Source organism: Taudactylus pleione, unplaced genomic scaffold (assembly GCF_031769625.1).
Source record: "Taudactylus pleione unplaced genomic scaffold, aTauple2 ptg000065l, whole genome shotgun sequence".
Lineage (NCBI taxonomy): Eukaryota > Metazoa > Chordata > Amphibia > Anura > Myobatrachidae > Taudactylus > Taudactylus pleione.
Window position 1 is genome coordinate 10,230,793 of NW_028284467.1, and position 24,180 is coordinate 10,254,972.

Sequence of the window (24,180 nt, forward strand, 5' to 3'; positions counted from 1 at the left end):
CTATGTCTTTTGAAACCTCAGGAAGGTGTTTGTGTTAGGAGCTTTTTGGGTTATTAGCTTTATAGGAGGCTAATTAGGGTTTTCCACTGTGTGGCTGTTTTTAGTGCTGTGAGGCTGAACATTACAGGGAGACACTGCCTGGGGAAAGGACAGACTTTTGTGTCTCTGTGGGAGAATCAGGTAAAACTAAACCTGGAAAAAGCCTTCTTATACTTTGTTTATTAGTGAGATAGGACTACTTCTGTATAGTTAGTGCCAGACGGCAAGGTGTTTATTTTATTTGTTTGCCTAATAAAACTGGCAGAGGCCAGTTGCACCAGACCACTGGACTTTGTGTGATTTCTCAGCTGCTGCACAGTGCCCCAGGAGATGGTACCAGTTTCCCAATCTTGCTACACAGGATATACCGCAGAATGTTAGTACAGCCCGCCCTAAATAGGCAAAAACATATAAGTAAAATTATAGCAGTAATAAACTAAAATAACATATTTAGTAGTTAGTAGGTGGATAAAAAAATTAGAGGTACAGTATATATACACAACAAATTCTGCAATGCATTTTGTTGTTTATCCATTTGTTTCATCAGGTAGGGCTAGGATGAGAACATGCATTAATGGAATGTATGGCATGATAATGAAATAAAAGTTTATAAATGTTAGAAGTAAGGATGGGCATTGGATTTTCTGGCTTTACACAACCAGCTCCCGCAGCAGTCGGGCTGCAATGAGGATGGGCATGGAGGGGGCACCAGCAGGGGAGCTGTGATCCGGCTCCCACAGGGTTGGAGCAGCCGCTGGGTAGATCCCTGGACTTACTCTGACTGCCAGAGCCGTAGCTAGGGTAGTGCGTCCGGTGCCATCGCACAGGGCACCACAGGTCAGGGGGCGCTGTTTGGGCCTGTAAAATTTCTGTTTATTATCATTCTTGCTTGTAGCTTCCTCTTATTTCATCCCCAGCATCTCCTTTCCTCCTCTATCTGGCCCTTCCCCATGAAGCCATGGCCCTTTTTGGGTGCATTATGGGCCTGATTCAGACCCACTCGCGAGCGGCTGTCCGCTCGCAAGTGGGTCGATGGTGTGCACTGCACATGCGCATGACGGAGGGAGCTCCGTCGTGCGTTGTGTCTGATCAAAGGGGGCGTGCTGTCGATGTTGATTGACAGCACGCCCCCTTTGGTGGGCATGCCGGGGGCGTGCCTGCCAGACGGAGGCATTCCCAAGGGAACGCCTACCGTCAGAAGCCGGCCCCACTGACATCACTAGTGATGTCAGTGGGAGTGATTTTGGCTCTGATAGAGCCAAAATCACTCCTGGCCTTGCGGTTGAGAAACTCAACCGCAGGCTTCTGCTCGCACTGGCGATGGTCGCGATGGTCAAGACCATCGCGACCATCATCCTGCACGCTCGTATAGGCTGTGGGTGGTGACCCACAGCTATATGAGCGTCCAGGAGGACGCTCCATATTTATGGAGGTGGGCCCTGAGTTCTACACACACTGATTGGTGGACGACAGGAGCTATCTACCAATCAGATTGAAGAACTCTGCCTGCTCACAGGCATGCTGAGGAACAGAATTATAACATTAATATACAAGAACCGATCATGTATTTATATCTATATATAAATATCTATATACTGTGATAGGATCACTGGTAAAGTGGTCTGTGGCAGGGACATTTATCCCAGATTCCTGTCCTATGTGTTTAAAATCCCCAGGAGAAAGTCTGCAGTGTAGCAGGCTTGAGATTCGGCTTTTTGAAAAGCCGGTTTGGGACCTGGGGGTTGTGGGTGAGAGGAGAGGGAGGGCTCCACCCACGGCCACTCCAGGTTTTGGTTCTCGCAGCCTGGTAACAGGATTGTTAGTTTTCCACCTGAGAGTGGCCAATATAAGCCTAGTTTGGGCTGATTGTCTCACCTGGGAGAGCAGACAGGGAGTTTGCTCAGAGACACTTGGAAAACCTATCTGTGAGTACTGTGCTGTGCTTTGTTGCTGGCGAGGGCATTAGGCCCTGCCAGGTTCTGGTAGTGAGGGAACTACCTGTGAAGTTAGTGCCCCGACAGGGCTAGGATTTATTTATGTTTTCTTTATGTTATTTCTAACATTGTACAATAAAGACTGGCGCCGACCAGCTTGTACTCGCTTCCAGACTGGTGTGCTGCTTCCCTGCTGCTGTGTGTGTGTGTAAGGAAGGAGTCCCCTACCCAGGAGAGGGACCTCCTAATCTGACTGTGTCACAATACATAAATATATATATACACATGTATATATATATATATATATATATATATATATGTGTGTGTGTATGTATATATATGGGTATATATATATATAAATATATATATATGTGTGTATATATATGTATGTATATATATATATATATATATATATACTGTATGTAGAGTACATCCGGAAAGTATTCACAGCACTTCAGTTTTTCCACATTTTGTTATGTTACATTTTTGTCCTCAAAATTCTACATACAATACCCCATAATTACAATGTATAAAAGTTTTTGGGAGATTTTTGCAAATATAATAAAAAAAACAACTAAGAAATCACATGTACATAAGTATTCACAGCCTTTGCTCAATACTTTGTTGATGCACCTTTGGCAGCAATTACAGCCTCAAGTCTTTTTGCATATGATGCCACAGCTTGGCACACCTATCTTCGGGCAGTTTCGCCCATTCCTCTTTGCAGCACCCCTCAAGCTCCATCAAGTTGGATGGGAAGCATCGGTGCACAGCCATTTTCAGATCTCTCCAGAGATGTTTAATCGGATTCAAGTCTGGGCTTTGGCTGAGCCACTCAAGGACATTCACAGAGTTGTCCTGAAAGCACTCCTTTTATATCTTGGCTGTGTGCTTAGGGTCGTTGTCCTGCTGAAAGATGAACCATTACCCCAGTCTGAGGTCCCCACAGCATGATGCTGCCACCACCATGCTTCACTGTAGAGATGGTATTGGCCTGGTGATGAGCGGTGTCTGGTTTCCTCCAAACATAACGCCAGGCATTCATGCCAAAGAGTTCAATCTTTGTCTCATCAGACCAGAGAATTTTGTTTCTCATGGTCAGAGAGTCCTTCATGTGTATTTTGGCAAACTCCATAAAAATGCTGCCATGTGCTTTTTACTAAGGAGTGGCTTCCATCTGGCCACTCTACCATACAGGTCTTATTGTTGGATTGCTGCAGAGATGGTTGTCCTTTTGGAAGGTTCTCCATGCTCCACAGAGGAATGCTGTAGCTCTGACAGAGTGACCATCGGGTTCTTGGTCATCTCCCTGACTAGGGCCCTTCTCCCCCTCTTGCTCAGTTTAGATGGCCGGCCAACTCTTGGAAGAGTCCTGGTGGTTCCGAACTTCTTCCATTTATGGATGATGGAGGCCACTGTGCTAATTGTGACCTTCAAAGCAGCAGATATTTTTCTGTACCCTTCCCTAGATTTGTGCCTCGAGACAATCTAATTGTCTACAGACAATTCCTTGTGTCACGGACTGGGGAACTTGGAGTTGTGTACCCGAACTGGGTTGTAAGACAGAGACACCTAAATCAATAGGTACTTTGAAACTGGATGGTTTAATGTAGTTTCTGCTCATACAGTAATAGAGGAGACTGTGATATAAGATGTTATAATATAGTCCTCTGTGCAGAGATAATGAAACTGGAAGATACTGAATAAAACTGTAAAATAAAGTCTCTGAATAGTCACTGAACTTGGAAAGGAACTATAGGAAGAAACTGTAGACTTGGAACTGAATGAAGTGGAAGAATTTTGAATTAGACTCCGGACATGCTCAATGGGCATATAATGTGAAATGGGGGGACATGCACAATGTGGCATATACTGTGAAATGGGGGGACATGCACAATGTGGCATATACTGTGAAATGGGGGGACATGCACAATGTGGCATATAATACAGGTGACACAAACAAAATGGTGGCTATGCCATTTTGCTGTTAAACTGTTCAGAGTATTTATTAATAATTTATTTATTTATTAACAGTATTCCGTTGCGCTTTACAATTTGAATAAACATTAAAATTTTACAGGGTTGTAAAAGAGTTTAAAGGTATGGAAAGAATCCGCAATGATCCTTACATTCTTATTGGACTTCACCCTACCTACTTATTATCTATGTAGATATTCAACGATTAGTAGTAAATGGTGCTACCCTGCTCACTAAACAGACTCAAATTAAGAAAAAGAAAAAAGATGTGAGACTAATGGGTGCACTCTCGGGTGATCAAGGACAGGTACTAGGCTCTCATGATGTTAGTGTCACAATAGCAAAATAAAAAGTAACTTTTATTAATTTATATTAAAATCAAATTTTGTACCATAACATTTACAGTTAAAACAAAGAATAGTGCAAAAAGTAGGAAAAGTGTTAAATAAAATTCCTAATGAGGCCGCTGGGTCAATAATTTATATTATCAGTATTAATTCTGATTATACGGTGCATAAGATATATATTATTGCTCATTTATTATATAGCTTCAGCATTGCTGTTCGTAAGAGCAGAAAAGATTCATTGTTTCATTAATCAGTTGTAACTTTATTTAACTTGTTGTTACAATATATAATAACCACTGTAATTGTATCAATAAAATCTCCTCAACAGTAGTTTGTGTTTTGCTTTCAACAGTCACTGAAATAGAGGTCTGTTTTACTGTATATTTAATTTACTGAGTGTTGCTGCAGACACTTCACAAACATATGATATTACTGCTGTACTTGGGCTATTAAATACCAGCAATAAATCTGGTACAGATGACCACAATGATATGTTTATATGTATGTAACTACTACACTGTGTATATCATCACAATGTGTAATTGGGTTAGTATTTCCCTATTCCTTTACCTTTACAAGTACAGCTTAAAACGACATAAGTATTATTCCTATGAAATGCCTGCTTTACACAATATTAGATCGGACAGCAATCTTGTACAGCATGACTAATCCCTGGAGTACACTTGTATATGAACGCCAATTGCCGCGGCTCTAATGGCACACGTTCTCCAGATTAGGGTCAGTGTTACTTGTGTATCAACAGCAAATCTTTATTACATTGGAATGCCTGCTTTATACAATATTAGACCAGACGACTATCTTTCATAACATTAGTAATCCCTGGAGTTCATTTGTGTATGAATGGCAATTGCCGCGGCTCTCATAGCACTCGTTCTCCAAGTCAGGATCAGTATTACATGTGTTTCAACAGTGAATCTTATATTACAGCATATTAACTTAAAATTCAAAGTGGACAATAGCGTCCATGTGACCCAGTGTTCTCAAATGCCTATGCGCATTTCGCCGAATGTCCGGCTTCCTCAGGGCAAGCCGAGCACTCTGCCTTCCTCAGTTTAAGTAGCTGTTCCTAGGCAACCATAGTTAAGGGGCGTGTATGCCCTATCTTCAATGGTTATTATCCGTAACTGTAAGTATTCTACCCTCTTTCTAGGTTGTAATAACGTTATTAATCTTTCACATTTGCTTAGATATAATAACGTTATTAACGTCTTCTGCATATTAACAACGAAGTATTTATTGTGGCACAAAAAATCCTTAACTTTTTTGATGCCCTCATATGCATTATTATTTTATGTAAATACTCTAGCCCTATTCGACCCATAAATGGTTAAATAATACCACAACATTTGAATACAATAATATACATAGTAACTCATTAATATATAAGCAAAATTAATTAATTCCCCATTTATATTATTTAACATATAAAAAATATTAGATATATTTCAATTATGTCACAACAAATTCATTATTAACTTTATAGGGATACTACTGTTAAGAAAGTGAATAATGATAAAAAATATCAATGCTTGAGTGTCCTATTACATCTGTGTATAAGTGCTAAAAAACTACATAAATGATATATTAATTGATTACATTGCTGTGTCCATCTATTATATTTAATTTAATATAAAAAGGAAAGGTGATAAAATTCTGAGTGAAATGTGGTGATGGATAATATAATTAACATGCATATAACAAAAAAGAAGAAAAAATAATAAAAAATACATATATATAGAAAAATCAAAAGTGAATACTCTCAATAAAATAATTAAAAATAAATTTTCTTAACAAAATAGTAAAGAAGTATTATTAAAATTGTGCTCCTATTTTCATAAATCTCACAGAGTAAATATATTGCCATTCTAATGACTCTAAGCTATTACGGAACAATGAACGTCAGCTATGTTGGTTAATTTTTATTCATCAATTAATGAATTTGAGGATACTACTACTCAATTGTATAAAATGTAATTGGAAAAAATTCCTTCATATAATTCATATTATCAGGGCTATTCAATATGGGAGCGATAAGTCCGTTTTTGCGTTAATATCGGAGCTATGATGTCATTATCGGAGGTTTTACTTTTACACCTTATTCCATATCAAAGACTTATCGCAGTTTTGAAAAGTCGAAGATAAAAAACGGGGATAAGTTTTCACCATTGAATAGGTGTCGAAAAAAAGTGCAGAATTGGAGTTTAAGGGTGCAGGCTTAAAAAAATAGCCTGCACCCTTCAGAATGACCCCTTGAAACGATCTGTGTCAAAGAAAAAAAAAATCGGGACACAAAAAAGCACTTTGAATTTGGGGGACAAAAAAAAAATGTTGGGGAACAAAGTTAAAAAATAGCAAACTTGACTCTGGGGGGGTCCCCGAGTATGCCCCAGGTGTTTTTTTCATTGCAGCTCCTTGCGCAAGTGGGTTTTTCACGATTTTTTCAAGTCTGTTTAGCAACTTTAAAATATGTTGACCCCCATTTTCAAGTACCCCAAATTTGCTGGGCATAGTTATTTTTCCCCAAAAAAAATTCTAAATGCTCTTCTGCACCACTTTCTTCAAAGTCGCATTTATGCACTTGCAGCGGCTATTAGAAAGCCCGACTTCCTTCAGGAGTTAAAAATGGGGGTACCCATAGTGATCCCCCATGTCTAGACATCATTAGGGGGGTCCCTAGAATATTTCCCGAAAATTCCCTTTTTTGTTAACCTGTAAAAAAAAATGTGTAAAAATTTACAAAAAAAATGACATAAGGTCCCCCCCCAAAAGCCAAACCAGCCCCACGCTTGCCAGGCAGTGGTGGTTTCTAAAAATACGGGGAACAAAATGTGTAGGGTTCCACCGTATTATAGAAACCAACACCAGGCTGCAGGGACTAGTGCTGATTTTAAATATAGGGGCAAAAACGACGTGGGGTACCCCCTATATTTAAGACCAGCACCAGACCTAACTGACCGGGGTGTAATACAACAGCCTGGAGACCCAATCACCGGGGCTCCAGGTCCAAAGCATTACACCCCAAGTCGGTCAGCGCAAGCCGGTGATCTCGGGGGAGTCGGGGACCCCCCAAAAAAGGGTCCCCCCTCTCCCGAGCACCACAGGCTTACGCTGAAGCCTGGGGCTCTTCCCCATACCCCTTGCTTAGTGGGTATGAGGGTAATAGGGGGCCAAATAATATAAGACTATTGTACGTTACAGTGGAACTACAAGTGCCAGCATGCCTGCCATTTTGCACTTGTGGAACTACAAGTGCCAGCAGACTTGCGGCACCTGTAATTTCACTGTAAAATAAATAGTTAAAAAAAGACAAAACACACACACCGTGACTAGTACAAGTTTATTACATACACCTACCCATTCACACATACTTACCTATACCAGAAGTGAAGTTAACGTTTCATATTGAATACCCCTGTATAAGTAGTTGTAATACTATGTTAGATCTTAATAATCCATTGGTTGTTATTTCGCACTAGGAAAAATAATACTGAAGAACAAACATTTATAAATAATGTCTATAATCTCAAAAATCCTATCTGTGTTATGGGGTCTAAGAGTTTCCCAGTTATTGAAAATTAAATTCAAATGCATGGGAGGACATACTTTTTCGGATTGAGATTTCACACTTATAAGTCTCCCAGGAGGGGACTTACTTTATTAAATATTACACATACGAACAGCAGATAATCAATGTGTAGAAATCCTTTTTATTTATAATGTATAATTGCAGATATTAGTTCATATAGTGTCAGTCTAGGAAGACTGTGAAGTTGTTATTTTCATTCATTCCTATAGGTATAATTGTATCCATCATATATATCATTTTTGTATATAAGAGAATGGATTCAACAACTTATAGCACCTCCGAAGTAGAATCCTCTGAAGGAGAGAACAGTGAGTCATCTACAAATTATCATTGGGATTACACATTTTTTAGGATTAGGTCACAACGCGGAGGGACCCAACAAAAAACAAGAAGGGGGTCCAAGAAATTTAAGAAAGAGGGACAAAAGGGAATGGGAAGACAACTTGAAAAAGAAATACAAAACACACAGGAAACTGTAGATGAAGATAGACTGCAAATAGTCAATCTATCGGATAAGATCTTAAATACATCTCAAATAGAAATCTTGTCAAAAGGATTAACTTTTTCACCTTCGAGAAATATGAATAGGTTTGAAATAGAAAAAGATTTACAACTGTTCACCAGAAAGCTCCTTTTAAAAAAATGTTTGGGTGGAAAACGTAAGGAAGATGAATTAGGTTCTGAACCAGAGATACTAGGACTTAGTGATCAGGAATCAGAAGCCTTACAAATGTTAATTGAACTAGAGGAAGAATCCAACAATTCCTCTACAATAGAAAATGGAACATCTAAGAGACTAAAGAAGAAATCTAGATTCACACCTGCTCCTAATATTTGTCCTCAAGTACAAGTGTATCAAAACCTGGTATCAAAAGATCTTGATGCAATATTCAATCAAAACAAAGGGAAAAAAGACAATATAAGTAGGGAGGAAAGAAAAGCTCTTGAAGAAATTGAAAGCTGGGAAGATATTATAATTAAACCATCAGACAAGGGGGGCAATATTGTCCTCTGGCCCAGGGAAGACTACATTAAGGAAATATGTAGTCAATTGAGTGACAGTGAATGTTACAAATGATTATTTTCTAATCCCATTCATGACTATCAGGATCAATATAATAAAATCATCAGAAAAGCCCTGGAAAGAAACATTATCAGGAAAGATGAATATGACTTCCTAGGGGTAGAGAACCCCAAAATTCCTACCCTATATGTTCTCCCCAAGATACATAAGAATAAGCAGAAACCATCAGGAAGGCCCATAGCATCAGGCCTAGGGAGCCTAACAGAGAAGGCTAGCATGTGTGTAGATGCGCATTTGAGAAAATTTGTAATGGAGTTACCATCACATATTAGAGATACCATGGATGTACTTAACAAATTGGAAGATCTGTACATCTCAGAAGATACTTGGATCTGCACATGCGATATAGAATCATTGTATACCAGCATTAATCATAATGTTGGCATACAAGCAGTTGAATATTTCCTGAAAATGGAAACAATAAGTGATCATAACACCTTTCTCTGTGAGTTGTTGGAATTCATCCTGACAATTTTTTTTTTCATTTTTAATGAACAGTTCTTCCTACAGACCCAGGGTACAGCGATAGGAACTACGTGTGCTCCGACGTACGCGAACCTGTTCCTCAGGTGGTGGGAGAGGGAGCATGTATTTGGAGAACGATTAGAAAAATTTTCCAGCCATATTAATGCCTGGTATCGGTACATCAATGACCTCCTGATAATTTGGGAGGGACCGCAATTTCTATTTAAAGAATTTATAGGTGAATTGAATAGAAATGTCTTTAATTTAAAACTAACGATGGATATGAGCCAAGAAAGTGTCACCTTCCTGGATCTTACTATCAATATAAGTGCAACTGAAAGGATTACCACAGACGTGTTCTGAAAACAGACGGCTACAAATAGCATCCTACACTTTAAAAGTTCACATTTCGAAGCTACTAGAGAAAATATCCCCAAAGGAGAGATGTTAAGGATAAGGAGAAACTGTACAGATATTGAAACATTTGAACAAAGAGCAAAAAAACTGGAAATACGTCTGATAAATAGGGGATACAGTAGAAGGTGCATCAAACAAGCCTATAAAGATGTAAGAAGTAAAGAGAGAAAGGAATTATTGACCCCCAAAATAAAGAATACTGATCTTACAAGGAATAAGGTCAGGTTCATAAGTACTATTGTAATCAATCGACAGAAATCCGTAAAACATTCCAAAAACATTGGCATGTATTACTCACCGATGAAGATCTAGCAAGACAGCTGGAGGATCATGTGGATATTGGCTGGAGAAGAACATCTAATATAGGTGATAAACTTGTTCACAGTCATTTCACTAAAAATAAAAGGAAAGAGAAATTAAATGGGAGTTATGCATGTGGAAAATGCAAGGCTTGTCAGTATATGAGAAGCACTAAGAACTTCACGGATAAATACAATAAGATGAATACAATTAAGGGATACATCAATTGTGACACACAAGGGGTCATATACTGTTTGGAGTGTGAATGTCAGAAGAAGTATATAGGTATGACTAGTAGGAAATTAAAGCAGAGAATTTTAGAACACGTCGGTAATATCAAGAATGCCACTAGTGATCAAGAAAGAATGAAACAACTCACCAGTGTGGCTCGACATTTTCTAAAAAGACACGGAGGGAATCCAGGACACCTAAGGGCCTTTGGCATGGAGAAAGTCCATCTGGGGATTAGAGGTGGAGATTTGAAGAAAGAACTGGCAAGGAAAGAGACAAAAATGATATATATGATGGATACAATTATACCTAAAGGAATGAATGAAAATAACAAATTCACAGTCTTCCTAGACTGACACTATATTAACTAATATCTGCAATTAGACATTATAAATAAAAAGGATTTCTACACATTGATTATCTGCTGTTCGTATGTGTAATATTTAATAAAGTAAGTCCCCTCCTGGGAGACTTATAAGTGTGAAAGCTCAATCCCAAAAAGTATGTCCTCCCATGCATTTGAATTTAATTTTCAATAACTGGGAAACTCTTAGACCCCATAATACAGATAGGATTTTTGAGATTATAGACATTATTTATAAATGTTTGTTCTTCAGTATTATTTTTCCTAGTACAAAATAACAACCAATGGATTATTAAGATCTAACATAGTATTACAACTACTTATAATATGAATTATATGAAGGAATTTTTTCCAATTACATTTTATACAATTGAGTAGTAGTATCCTCAAATTCATTAATTGATGAATAAAAATTAACCAACATAGCTGACGTCCTTTGTTCCGTAATACCTTAGAGTCATTAGAATGGCAATATATTTACTCTGTGAGATTTATGAAAATAGGAGCACAATTTTAATAATATTTCTTTACTATTTTGTTAAAAAAAAATTATTTTTAATAATTTATTTTATTGAGAGTATTCACTTTTGATTTTTCAATATATATGTATTTTTTATTATTTTTCTTCTTTTTTTGTTATATGCACGTTAATTATATTATCCACCACCACATTTCACTCAGAATTTTATCACCTTTACTTTTTTATATTAAATTAAATATAATAGATGGACACAGCAATGTAATCAATTAATATATAATTTATGTAGTTTTTTTATCACTTATACACAGATATAATAGGACACTCAAGCATTGATATTTTTTATCATTATTCACTTTCTTAACAGTAGTATCCCTATAAAGTTAATAATGAATTTGTTGTGACATAATTGAAATATATCTAATATTTTTAATTTTTAATTAAATGTGGAATGTTAAATAATATAAATGGGGAGTTAATTAATTTTGCTTATATATTAATGAGTTACTATGTATATTATTGTATTCAAATGTTGTGGTATTATTTAACCATTTATGGGTCGAATAGGGCTAGAGTATTTACATAAAATAATAATGCATATGAGGGCATCAAAAAAGTTAAGGATTTTTTGTGCCACAATATATACTTCGTTGTTAATATGCAGAAGAGGCTAATAACATTATTATCTCAGAAAATGTGAGAGATTAATAACGTTATTACAACCTAGAAAGAGGATAGAATACTTACAGATAATAACCATTGAAGATAGGGCATACACGTCCCTTACCTACGGCTGCCTAGGAACAGCTACTTAAACTGAGGAAGGCAGAGCGCTCGGCTTGCCCTGGGGGAGCTGGACATCCGGCGCAATGCGCATAGGATCTGAGAATGCTGGGCCACATGGACGCTAATGTCCACTTTGAATTTTAAGTTAATATGCTGTAATATAAGATTCACTGTTGAAACACATGTAATACTGATCCTGACTTGGAGAACGAGTGCTATGAGAGCCGCTGCAATTGCCATTCATACACAAATGAACTCCAGGGATTACTAATGTTATGAAAGATAGTCGTCTGGTCTAATATTGTATAAAGCAGGCATTCCAATGTAATAAAGATTCGCTGTTGATACACAAGTAACACTGACCCTAATCTGGAGAACGAGTGCCATTAGAGCTGCGGCAATTGGCGTTCATATACAAGTGTACTCCAGGGATTAGTCATGCTGGACAAGATTGCTGTCCGATCCAATATTGTGTAAAGCAGGCATTTCATAGGAATAATACTTATGTCGTTTTAAGCTGTACTTGTAAAGGTAAAGGAATAGGGAAATACTAACCCAATTACACATTGTGATGATATACACAGTGTAGTAGTTACATACATATAAACGTATCATTGTGGTCATCTGTACCAGATTTATTGCTGGTATTTAATAGTCCAAGTACAGCAGCAATATCATATGTTTGTGAAGTGTCTGCAGCAACACTCAGTAAATTAAATATACAGTAAAACAGACCTCTATTTCAGTGACTGTTGAAAGCAAAACACAAACTACTGTTGAGGAGATTTTATTGATACAATTACAGTGGTTATTATATATTGTAACAACAAGTTAAATAAAGTTACAACTGATTAATGAAACAATGAATCTTTTCTGCTCTTACGAACAGCAATGCTGAAGCTATATAATAAATGAGCAATAATATATATCTTATGCAGCGTATAATCAGAATTAATACTGATAATATGAATTATTGACCCAGCGGCCTCATTAGGAATTTTATTTAACACTTTTCCTACTTTTTGCACTATTCTTTGTTTTAACTGTAAATGTTATGGTACAAAATTTGATTTTAATATAAATTAATAAAAGTTACTTTTTATTTTGCTATTGTGACACTAACATCATGAGAGCCTAGTCCTTGATCACCCGAGAGTGCACCCATTAGTCTCACATCTTTTTTCTTTTTCTTAATTAGGGTTGTAAAAGACATACATACAGTACATACATACATAAAAGACATATGTAAAAGACATACATAAAGGTAAGAGGGCCCTGCTTGCAAGCTTATAATCTATAGGGAAACAGGTGTTGATACACAAGGATAGGTGCTACATATTGCAAATTGGTCCTGCCCGATTGCAGATGTTCTTGGTGGGCTGTATAATTCAATCACACTAGAAAGTTGGCCTAGGGTTAGGAGGATGTTAAATTGAAGAACGAGAAGATGTGATAGGTGTTTACTATAAGAAGGGAGTTAGATAGGGAAGCTATAAAAGGTTATGTAGTCTGGAATCTGATAAGCTTGTCTGAAGAGGTGAGTTCTCAGAGAACGCTTGAATGTTTGGAAACTAGTGAAAAGTCTTACTGTGCGTGGGAGGGCATTCCACAGGGTGGGTGCAGCCCGGAAAAATTCCTGTAACCGTACTTTTAATGTATATATTATTGATTGTATTAATATCATTAGAATGTTTTTCTATTAATTTAGCTATGCAGTTTGATACTAGTATTCAATTAGGTTAATCAAATTTTCTACCGTTTTATTAGAAGGTGCCCTTTGATATGATTCTCAAAGGAATGTAGTTTAGTTATATATTTTGACTAGTTGCATCCAAGATTATATGATATTATCTGCTTTTAGCAAGAAGCCTTGAACATATAAATGTCAATGTCACTTGTTATAATACTGTGCCAATAACCATATTTGAGGCAATGCTGCCCCCTATTGTTAATACATTTTAATATTATGACCTTAAAAGGAATATAGTATCTGGTCTTTGTTGAGAGCCCTATAATTAGGTGTGAAATGCGGAAGTCTGGAGCCTTAAATACTGAGTCCAGATTGACTGCAGACAGTGCTGGGATGGTTTACCCATCCGGCCTACTATGTAGGGCCAGACTCCTGGATGTGATTGTGCTGTATTGGACCATTATTGAAATTAATTGAAATCAAAGCTAAGTACTAATATATCATTTTAATTAACTTAAACTGTGTGTGTATTGTGTCATTCATATCACTTTGTTGCTGCACTACTGAACCTTCCATTTCCCCTGGAAACAAGGGGGCATGCACAATGTGGCATATAATGTGAAATGGGGGGGCATGCACAATGTAGCATATTATGTGAATTTGGGGGGCATGCACCATGTGGCATATTTTGTGAATGGGGGGCATGCACAATGTGGCATATAATGTGAAATGGGGGGCATACACAATGTGGCATATAGTGCTTAATTCAATTAAACGTGAATTGAATAGCAACAGGAAGGAGCTTCCGGAGCTATTCTATTCAGTGCGCTGTCATTTTGGAGAATGCCCGTTGTCGCGCCTAAATGTAATGACCAATCATGTAAAATTGGTGTATTATTAGATAAACATTCTAATTATATTAATACAATCAATATTATAAAAAAGTACTCTGAACAGTTTAACAGCAAAATGGCGTAACCACCATTTTGTTTGTATCATCTGTCTCACCCTATTTCACATTATATGCCACATTGTGCATGTCACCCTTTACATTAAATGCCACATTGTGCATACCCCCCTAATTCACATTATATGCCACATTGTGCATGTTCCCCCATTTCACATTATATGCCACATTGTGCATGCCCCCATTTCACATTATATGCCACATTGTGCATGCCCCCCCTTTTCACATTATATGCCACATTGTGCATGCCCCCCCGTTTCACATTATATATGCCACATTTTGCATGGCCACAATTTTACATTATATACCACATTGTGCATGCCCCCCATTTCACATTATATTCCTGTCACAAGCCACCACACTACCAATGCTGTGCGGGGTGAACGCCGCGCAAGCATTCAATGAAGTTTCCTCCTTCCTCCTGTTTGGATCTGTGGTTAGCAGCATATTGTTTGCAGTTCCAGTCCTGGTTGCTGCTGAGCCTCTGCACTAATTACTGCCTGTCTGTGTGCACTATCAGGTGCACACTGATTGATTCTCCTGTCTGTGCACAGCCCAGGTGCTCACTGGTCTGTCGTTAGGGAGACTTGCTCTGGTTGGGCCCTGTTTCTGTTAAATTCCAGCCAGCCCTTCACTCCATGCCGGTGATAGCGTTCCACGTGTTTCCGGTTCCAGTGTGGTCTACTGTTTCCAGTTGAGTTACCTGTGTCTAGTCAGCCCCATTGTACCAGCCGCTTGTGTCATCTAGGCGGCACGGTCTGCCATAAGTATTACCAGCCGTTTGTGTCACCTGGGCTGCTCGGTCTGCATTCCTGTCTCCTGCCGTTTGTGCCATCCAGGTGGCACGGGCGCACCTCAGCGTCCTGAGTGCGCAATCTTGTGTACTATTGCTGGTGTCATCCTGGAGGCACTAAGCACACCTAATTGTCCCGAGTAAACAATCTTGTGTACAATCGCTGGTGGCACCTCCAGCCCTCAAGGCTGCCTCTGGCCCAAAGGCCACACCTAAACCTACTGGCCCATAAACCACAGACAATCAGTTATCTTCAGCCCTCAAGGATGCTACATGGCTGCATCAAGCCAAGGTATACCGGCCCTCAAGGCCGTAGTGGGACTAATACCCAATTATCTGACCTGAGCCTTAAAAATGCCATATTATGCATGTCCCCCAATCTTGCATTATATGCCACATTGTGCATGCCCCCCATTTCACATGATATGCCAGATTGTGCATGCCGCATTTCACATTATATGCCACATTGTGCCTGCCCACCATATATCATTATATGTCACATTGCGCATGCTCCCCTCAATTCACATGATATGCCATATTGTGCATGCCCCCAATCACAGTATATGCCACATTGTGCATGTCCCCCATTTCACATTATATGCCACATTGTGCATGCCCCCAAATTTCACATTATATGCCACATTATGCATGTCCCTCCATTTCACATTATATGCTATATTGTGCATGCCCCCAATTCACATATGCCACATTGTGCATGTCCCCATTTCACATGATATGCCACATTGTGCATGCCCCATTTCACATTATATGCCACATTGTGCATGCTCCCCATTTTACATGATATGCCACATTGTGCATGCTCCCCATTTGACATGATATGCCACATTTTGCATGCCCCCCAATTCACATGATATGTCACATTGTGCATGCCCCCATTTCACATTATATGCCATGTTGTGCATGCCACCATTTCACATTATATGCCACATTGTGCATGCCCCCTTTTCACATTATATCCCACAATGTGTATGCCATCCTAATTCACATTATATGCCACATTGTGCATGCCCCCTAATTCACATGAAATGCCACATAGTGCATGCCCTCCCCGTTTCACATTATATGTCACATTATGCATGCCCCCATTTCACATTATATGTCATATTGTGCATGCCCCCTAATTCACATGAAGTGCCACATAGTGCATGCCCCCTAATTCACATGAAATGCCACATTGTGCATGCCCCCCTAATTCACATGAAATGCCACATTGTGGATGCCCCCTAATTCACATGAAATGCCACATTGTGCATGCCCCCCTAATTCACATGAAATGCCACATTGTGCATGCCCCCCTAATTCACATGAAATGCCACATTGTGTATGCCCCCCTAATTCACATGAAATGCCACATTGTGCATGCCCCCCTAATTCACATGAAATGCCACATTGTGCATGCCCCCTAATTCACATGAAATGCCACATTGTCCATGCCCCCTAATTCACATGAAATGCCACATTGTCCATGCCCCCTAATTCACATGAAATGCCACATTGTGCATTCCCCCTAATTCACATGAAATGCCACATTGTGCATGCCCCCTAATTCACATGAAATGCCACATTGTGTATGCCCCCCTAATTCACATGAAATGCCACATTGTGCATGCCCCCCTAATTCACATGAAATGCCACATTGTGCATGCCCCCTAATTCACATGAAATGCCACATTGTGCATTCCCCCTAATGCACATGAAATGCCACATTGTGCATTCCCCCTAATTCACATGAAATGCCACATTGTGAATGCCCCCTAATTCACATGAAATGCCACATTGTGTATGCCCCCCTAATTCACATGAAATGCCACATTATGCATGCCCCCTAATTCACATAAAATGCCACATTATGCATGCCCCCTAATTCACATAAAATGCCATATTGTGCATGCCCCCTAATTCACATGAAATGCCACATGGTGCATGCCCCCTAATTCACATGAAATGCCACATTGTGCATGCCCCCTAATTCACATGAAATGCCACATTGTGCATGCCCCCTAATTCACATAAAATGCCACATATGTGCATGCCCCCTAATTCACATGAAATGCCACATTGTGCATGCCCCCTAATTCACATGAAATGCCACATTGTGCATGCATGTTCACTGCCTCCAACTGTTGCTCCCCCTCCAGCCCAGAGAAGTCTGGCGCGCAATGCTTTGCTCTCCACTGTCCATTTTCCACAGACGCCTTCTTGACCCATATTTTGTGTCACAACTCACAAGGACACTACAACTATCGTGGTCTCGTGAGATCCCGCTCGCACTCAGACGGGGGGACGCCAAGGGAAACTTGGGAAGGAAGAAAGAAAGAACATAGCTGATGCATCCGAACACAACAGATCCAGCTATTTCATTTCGTCGCTATACGTGAAGGCATTATGAACACAGATTTTACAGTAATTTTCATTATTAAGTGTTTTATATTTTCATTATCGTTACAATTTAGTCCTGGAAAAAACTGTAGTCGACGAATACTTTTAGTCCAAATTTTCATCGACAAAATTAACACTGATCTCCGCAGGATTATCCAATGACATACACAGGGGGAGCATTATCAATGCTTGGAGAGTGATAAAGTGGAGAGAGATAAAGTACCAACCAATCAGCTCCTAACTGTCACTTTACTGGCTGTGTTTGAAAAATGACAGTTATCTCTCTCCAAGATTTGATAAATATTTCCCTGAAACCTCTAAAGAGTGAGTGTTGTAATTTTCTTCAACACTCTGATTTACACTTATATTTTGCCATCTTCTTTTCTTTTGCACCCTTTTGGGATATCCGGTTGGAGATCCTCCAAAGCAATTAACACATGAAATCTAAAGCCGGGTACATACTATACGACGTGTGTACCCAGCGACTGTACGACACGATGGAACAATATATCGCTCGTGCCGTACACACTATGCGATCTGGTGTATGACCGCGAGATATATCATTCCATGCTGCATTTAGTGTCATGGTGTCGTTCATTGCATCATCCCATATGCTGTGCTGCAGAGCAGGTGGGATGATGCGATAACTGACCCGCATGCACACACAATACAATAGAGAGTACACACTATACGATCCGCACAATTTATTGTTCCGATCCACGTCAGAACAATATATCATGCAATATATCTTATAGCATGTACCCAGCATAAGACAGCGCCGTAACCAATCTTCATTTTTCATACCCTTATCTAAGCAGCTTAGTAGGAGTCACCTGCTTTTCCTTCCTGCACATCTTACTCCATCCTCTTTGAGAAGTTCTTAGCACAAGACGTCCTACCCTGTGTATTATTAATACTCCTTAGTGGTGGGTCAACAGTGGGAGTGTGGCACACATCCAATACCTATGTAATAATGAGAGAGATTATTACAACGCTGATTGATTGTTCAAAAATAATCATTGAACCTTTGCTTTAGTTATACCAAATATAATGACATTTATATTCTTAAGAAAACAGGAACTAAACTAAAAATACATAGAAAACAGATGTGTAATGTATAGGAACTTGTTGAGAGTCTGTTAACAATGTATTATTATTATTATTATTATTATTATTATTATTATTATATAACGATGAAGATGAAGTATACCACATTTACACCTAAATTCCGGGTCTGACCCGGAGTTGGAACACGGTTCCAATCCGGATCAGACCCGGAATTTAGCTGGCGTTGACCCAGGATATTCCCGAGTCGGCGCTATTCACACTGGAGCCGGGTCTGCATAGACCCGGCTTTTCAGCCATTCAAGTGGACGCTTGGAGATTACATCATCTCCAAGCACCACTGAAGCTGGACCACTCGGCTGGCATGCAGCTCGCTCCAGGTCATCATGACCTGGAGCGTGCCGTTCACACTGCAGGGTTTCACGGGTTACTCCCATGTTAAACCCTGCTAGTTACCTGGGTTGGATTGCCGGGTCACTCGACCCGGCAATCCAACCCTCTCCCCTTTTACACCAAGGAGCTACCTGGGTTAACCAGGCAATAACCCGGGTTTTAGCTCCGGTGTAAAAGGGGTAGTAGACTGCTGGTTGGGAATGTAAGTAGTATGATTTAGTAACCTGAATGTATAATTTGGTGCTCTGGTGTTTGGACCTTAGAGACATATTCCATTGCTGCTGTAGGCTTCTCAGAGATGTTGATGAACCTGGATCTGTCATTGTTTCAGATTGAGCATTAATACTTAAGGACTGGAGACTTGTTTATTGTCTGGATTCTGGATATCAGCAGTTTCATAGGAAATCCAGACTTACAAATAAATAAGCTGCCCTAGTGCTCTATTGATGTACACTCTTCTGCAAGTTAGCATTGTATCATTAGAACTGCAAGTCCTGATAGCTCTGTAAATTAGGAGCTACGTAGATTTAGTTGCTGTAGTCAGTAAAATGTAAATGAGTAAAATACTCGTATGTGGAATCTGTCAATCATGAGATCTATATCAGGAGCTGTGGTTATGATGATTAGAATAAGTACTTCAACGGCCAACACTGGGTTTAATGTTTCTGAAACTCCTTTGATTCTTATGTTATTTTGTCTGGATTCCAAAACAGCAAAGTTGAGTTGTATCTGTATATTTGTAATCTGTCAATTATTTTTCTATCATAGTTCAAAGGCCGACATACTGTAACATTAATCACTTCATTTTTGAATTCTGTTAAAAAGGAAAGTGAAATTCTTTAAGTAATGGAACTTTTCTAGTACTAAATGGATTATCCTCTGAAGCCATTTTTATATTAAGGACATGAGGCACTGATTGCTGCCTTGGCTTACAGCCACCATCTTGTCTTTTTTTCAATTCTGTAAGGCAGTGGGTAGAAGAATTACCTCCTTGCTGTGCTCTCATATTTCATGTTCCTGCTGCAATAATGATCCAGACCAAGATGACATATTTCATGTTCCTATGTCATCTTGGTCTGGATCATTATTGCAGCAGGTATGTATGTTTGTTCCATATATTATACTGGATAAAGCTGCTGTTGCAGTGAGTAGGGAGCTCTATTCAGCTCAGGTGCAAACTCCGTCCTTGTCACTTTTGATATCTACTCCCCAGTGATCTTGCTGTCTAGTCAATTGCTGTACAGTAGAAACTCATTGGGGCCTGTGTTGATTAAACCTGAATATTCAATATTTTAAAAAATTTCCTTAAATGAATACTGTAGGGCTGATTCTCAGTTGGGAGCCAAAAAAAAAAAGCAAGTAACATTGCACCTGGGTAAAACCATGTTGCGCTGCAGGTGGAGCAGATTTAAAATTTTGTAGAAAGATTTATGCAATGCTACTTGCTTTTTTCTGCTTTGCTCCCAACTAAAGAACTGATTCAGCAGAGAACGCAGTTGCTTATACGCATGCAATCGGTCGATTGTTGCATACTGCGCATGCATCGCAGTGCGCATGTGAGAACTATCCACTGCACCTGGGACTGCGATCGCAGAGGATACGCAAACCAATGGCAGTGTGATTGACAGGTAGTGCCATTTGGGGGTGGTGACGGGAGGGTGGTCGGGTGAACGCAGGCGTGTCAGTGTGTTTCAACGCCCTTGCATGGGTGTGCATAACATAGTCACTGCGATACCAGATGCCTCCTGAGGTCTCAAAGTGTGCGCTGAAGTAAGCAATTCCTGAGTAAGGTCCGGGCTTCCCTAACTGTCCAATGTTACTCAATGTTACTGATTGTTTTCCTATGTTGTTAAAGTATACCGATGTGAGTAAGGGGAAGTGGGCGTCCTTATTTCAAGGTGTGATCTCAATGAGAATGCAAACCATACTTGCCAACTCTCCCTCATTGTCAGGGAGACTCCAAGAAATAGCAACAATCTCCCTGTCTCCCTGAAGAGTCCAACAATCTCCCTGATTGCACCTTATCCCCATTATGTAGCTGTTATATTTAAAAAAAAACAGAGATATATACTTTCAAATGGGATCATTAGTATAATGTCCCTGCATTGGTTATAAGGCACAATGATCCCTATGGTTACATGTATTTTCTGAGAAGTATCAGTGTGTTTTCATCAACACGTAGATCTTAGTAACTGCTTTGGGGCTCATTTACATGTGGATGTAAGTAAATTTTATGACATGCCTCTCAGATGTAGCAGTACACGCCTACTTTACCGCCACGCTCATAGGTGCTGCTTTCACAATCTCCCTGAAATGCTTTTTCAAAAGTAGGCAAGTATGATGCAAACATTTAAATAACACCGCTGATATTAGCAACGCAGTTGCATGCATATAAGCAGAATAGCGATCCGTAGTGAAACAGGTCCGCAGAGTCAACTCCCTTGTCTTTAAGGGCATATCCAATTGGCTGTAAGGTGTTGCCCGCAAGCAATTACATGGACCCCGCAACCAATTTTGGATTACCTCAGGTATGCGTGTTCCCGATACCCGCGGTATCCAATTAAAAAAATTTGGTTGTTGTGTTTTTTTAGGGCAAAGTCCCGTGGGAGGGGATTTTTGTTTATTTGTGGCGGTAGTGTAGTGTAGGTAGTTTGTGAGGGGAGGGGGTGCAGGGTTAGCGGCAGTAGTCGGGTAGCGGGTTCAGGGATAGCGACGGTGGTGTAGTGTAGTGTAGGTAGTGTGTGCAGGGAGCAGGAGCAGAATTAGTGGTGGTAGTGTAGTGTAGTGCAGGTAGTGTGTGAGGGGAGGTCATGCAGGCTTAGCGGCAGTAACATAGTGTTGTGGGTAGTGTGTGCGGGGAGCGGGTGCAGGGTTAGCGGCGGTAGTGTAGTGCAGGTAGTGTGTGTGGGGAGGGCGTGCATTGTTAGTGGCAGTAGTGTACTGTTGTGGGTAGCGTGTGCGGGGAGCGGGTTCAGGGTTAGCAACGGTAGTGTAGTGTAGGTCGTGTGTGCAGGGAGTGGGTGCAGGGTTAGTTGCACTTGTAACTTAATTTTCTTTTATCCCCAGCATCTCCTGGCCTCCCCTATCTCTTCCCTGGCCCTTCCCCATGAGGCCATGGCCTTTTTTCAGGTGCTCTTATGACCCTATTTAAAAAATGGGGGGGGGCATCAAGGCTCTCTCTGGCACAGGGCACCAAAAAATCTAGTTACGGCTCTCGGTGCAGAGATAGGTGCAGTGGGGTCAGGGGCGTATCTATAATGGGTGCAGGGTGTGCGGGGCACATGGGCCCCAGGGGGGCCCCGAACTGCACACCCTGCACCCATGGTATTACTTACCTCTCCGGAGTCCCACAACGGTGCGAGGATCTGGCGCTGTAAAAACGACTGGAAAATGTCCGCCGCTGCCATTTTCCCAACATTTGCGCATGCGCAGTACAGGGAAAATGGCCACTGTGGCCATTTTCCCGGTGACCAGGGCATACTCTAGACTCTGGGCTCACTGTAGTGCCCAGAGTCTATAACTCCGGCGCTGGCCGCGCACAGCTCAGTGCGCTGCCGGCCACCAGACAGAAAGGAGGGGGCTCGTGTCGGAGACTGCACACGGACCCCCTCCTCTCTAGAAACACCCCTGAGTGGGGTGCAGGGTTAGGTACCTGGCTGGTCCACAGAAGCTGCCTGCGATGCTGTAAGCTGGAGAAGAGAACCACACTGCAGAAGGTGAGTGATTAAGGACTAAGGGGTCTATGTACTAAGCAGTGATAAGAGACAGAGTGAAAAGTGATAAGTCTGTGATAAGTGCCAGCCAATCAGCTTCCAACTGTCATCTCACAGGCTGTGTTTGAAAAATTACAGTTGGGAGCTGATTGGCTGGCTCTTATCACAGACTTATCACTTTTCACTCTGTCTCTTATCACTGCTTAGTACATAGACCCCCTAATTAAGCTAATTGGAAACTTCCAATTGCTTAACTAGTCAATAGAGGGGGTGTTGCAGGCAGGGCCGGATTAGTAATGGGGCTGATGGAGCTACAGCTCCAGGCCTACAATCAGAATAGGCCCACAGCCCTCTGATGCGTGTCTGCTGCTGCAGAAAGGAATTTTTATTTCCTTCTGCAGAAGCCTCAGGGCCGACCACATGCCTGCCTTGCTGCTATATATATATATATATATATATATATATATATATATATATTGTCGAAGACTAAGTTACATAATTCCATATTTACATATGCTTTATGCTGTATAATGAAGCAGTACATGAGATTTAACAGGGCATTGGTACTTCCATTTTGTTTCTCTCTCCAAACTCAGATTTAAATGGAAACTAGTGTGATGTCTTTAAGGCCGCACCCGAGGGAAACTGTTTATCTAACACAGTGAAGAGATCATGCCCATATATGTGTCCTTGTGCTGGGGAAACTATTCAGACTAAATATGGGATGCAGTACTCCATGAGTATCACTCAAAAGTAATTCAGTTTCGAGTCTGATTCCTAAGGAGGAGTTAGAAAGAACAGGCTTTGTCTATTATTTGATAATGGTAGTGGGCATATAAGGGGCGTATAATCTGAATATTGTAATAATGTATAAGTATTGTGTGACAATGTCAATGGTTGTTAATCCTGCATTATAACCCTGGGAGAATATGTCCCAGTTAAGGGCTTGATCTAATTATTTAATTAATTAATAAAATGACAAATTCTTAAGTATACTGGTTTGGAGAATATTACTTATTATGGAACAACACCTGTTAAAGGTAACATAAACAGTTGGAGGCACTACTGTTCCTTTACGACATCCATCATCTACCTGTGCACCTGTCAGGTTTCCTCACTACCTCAACAAT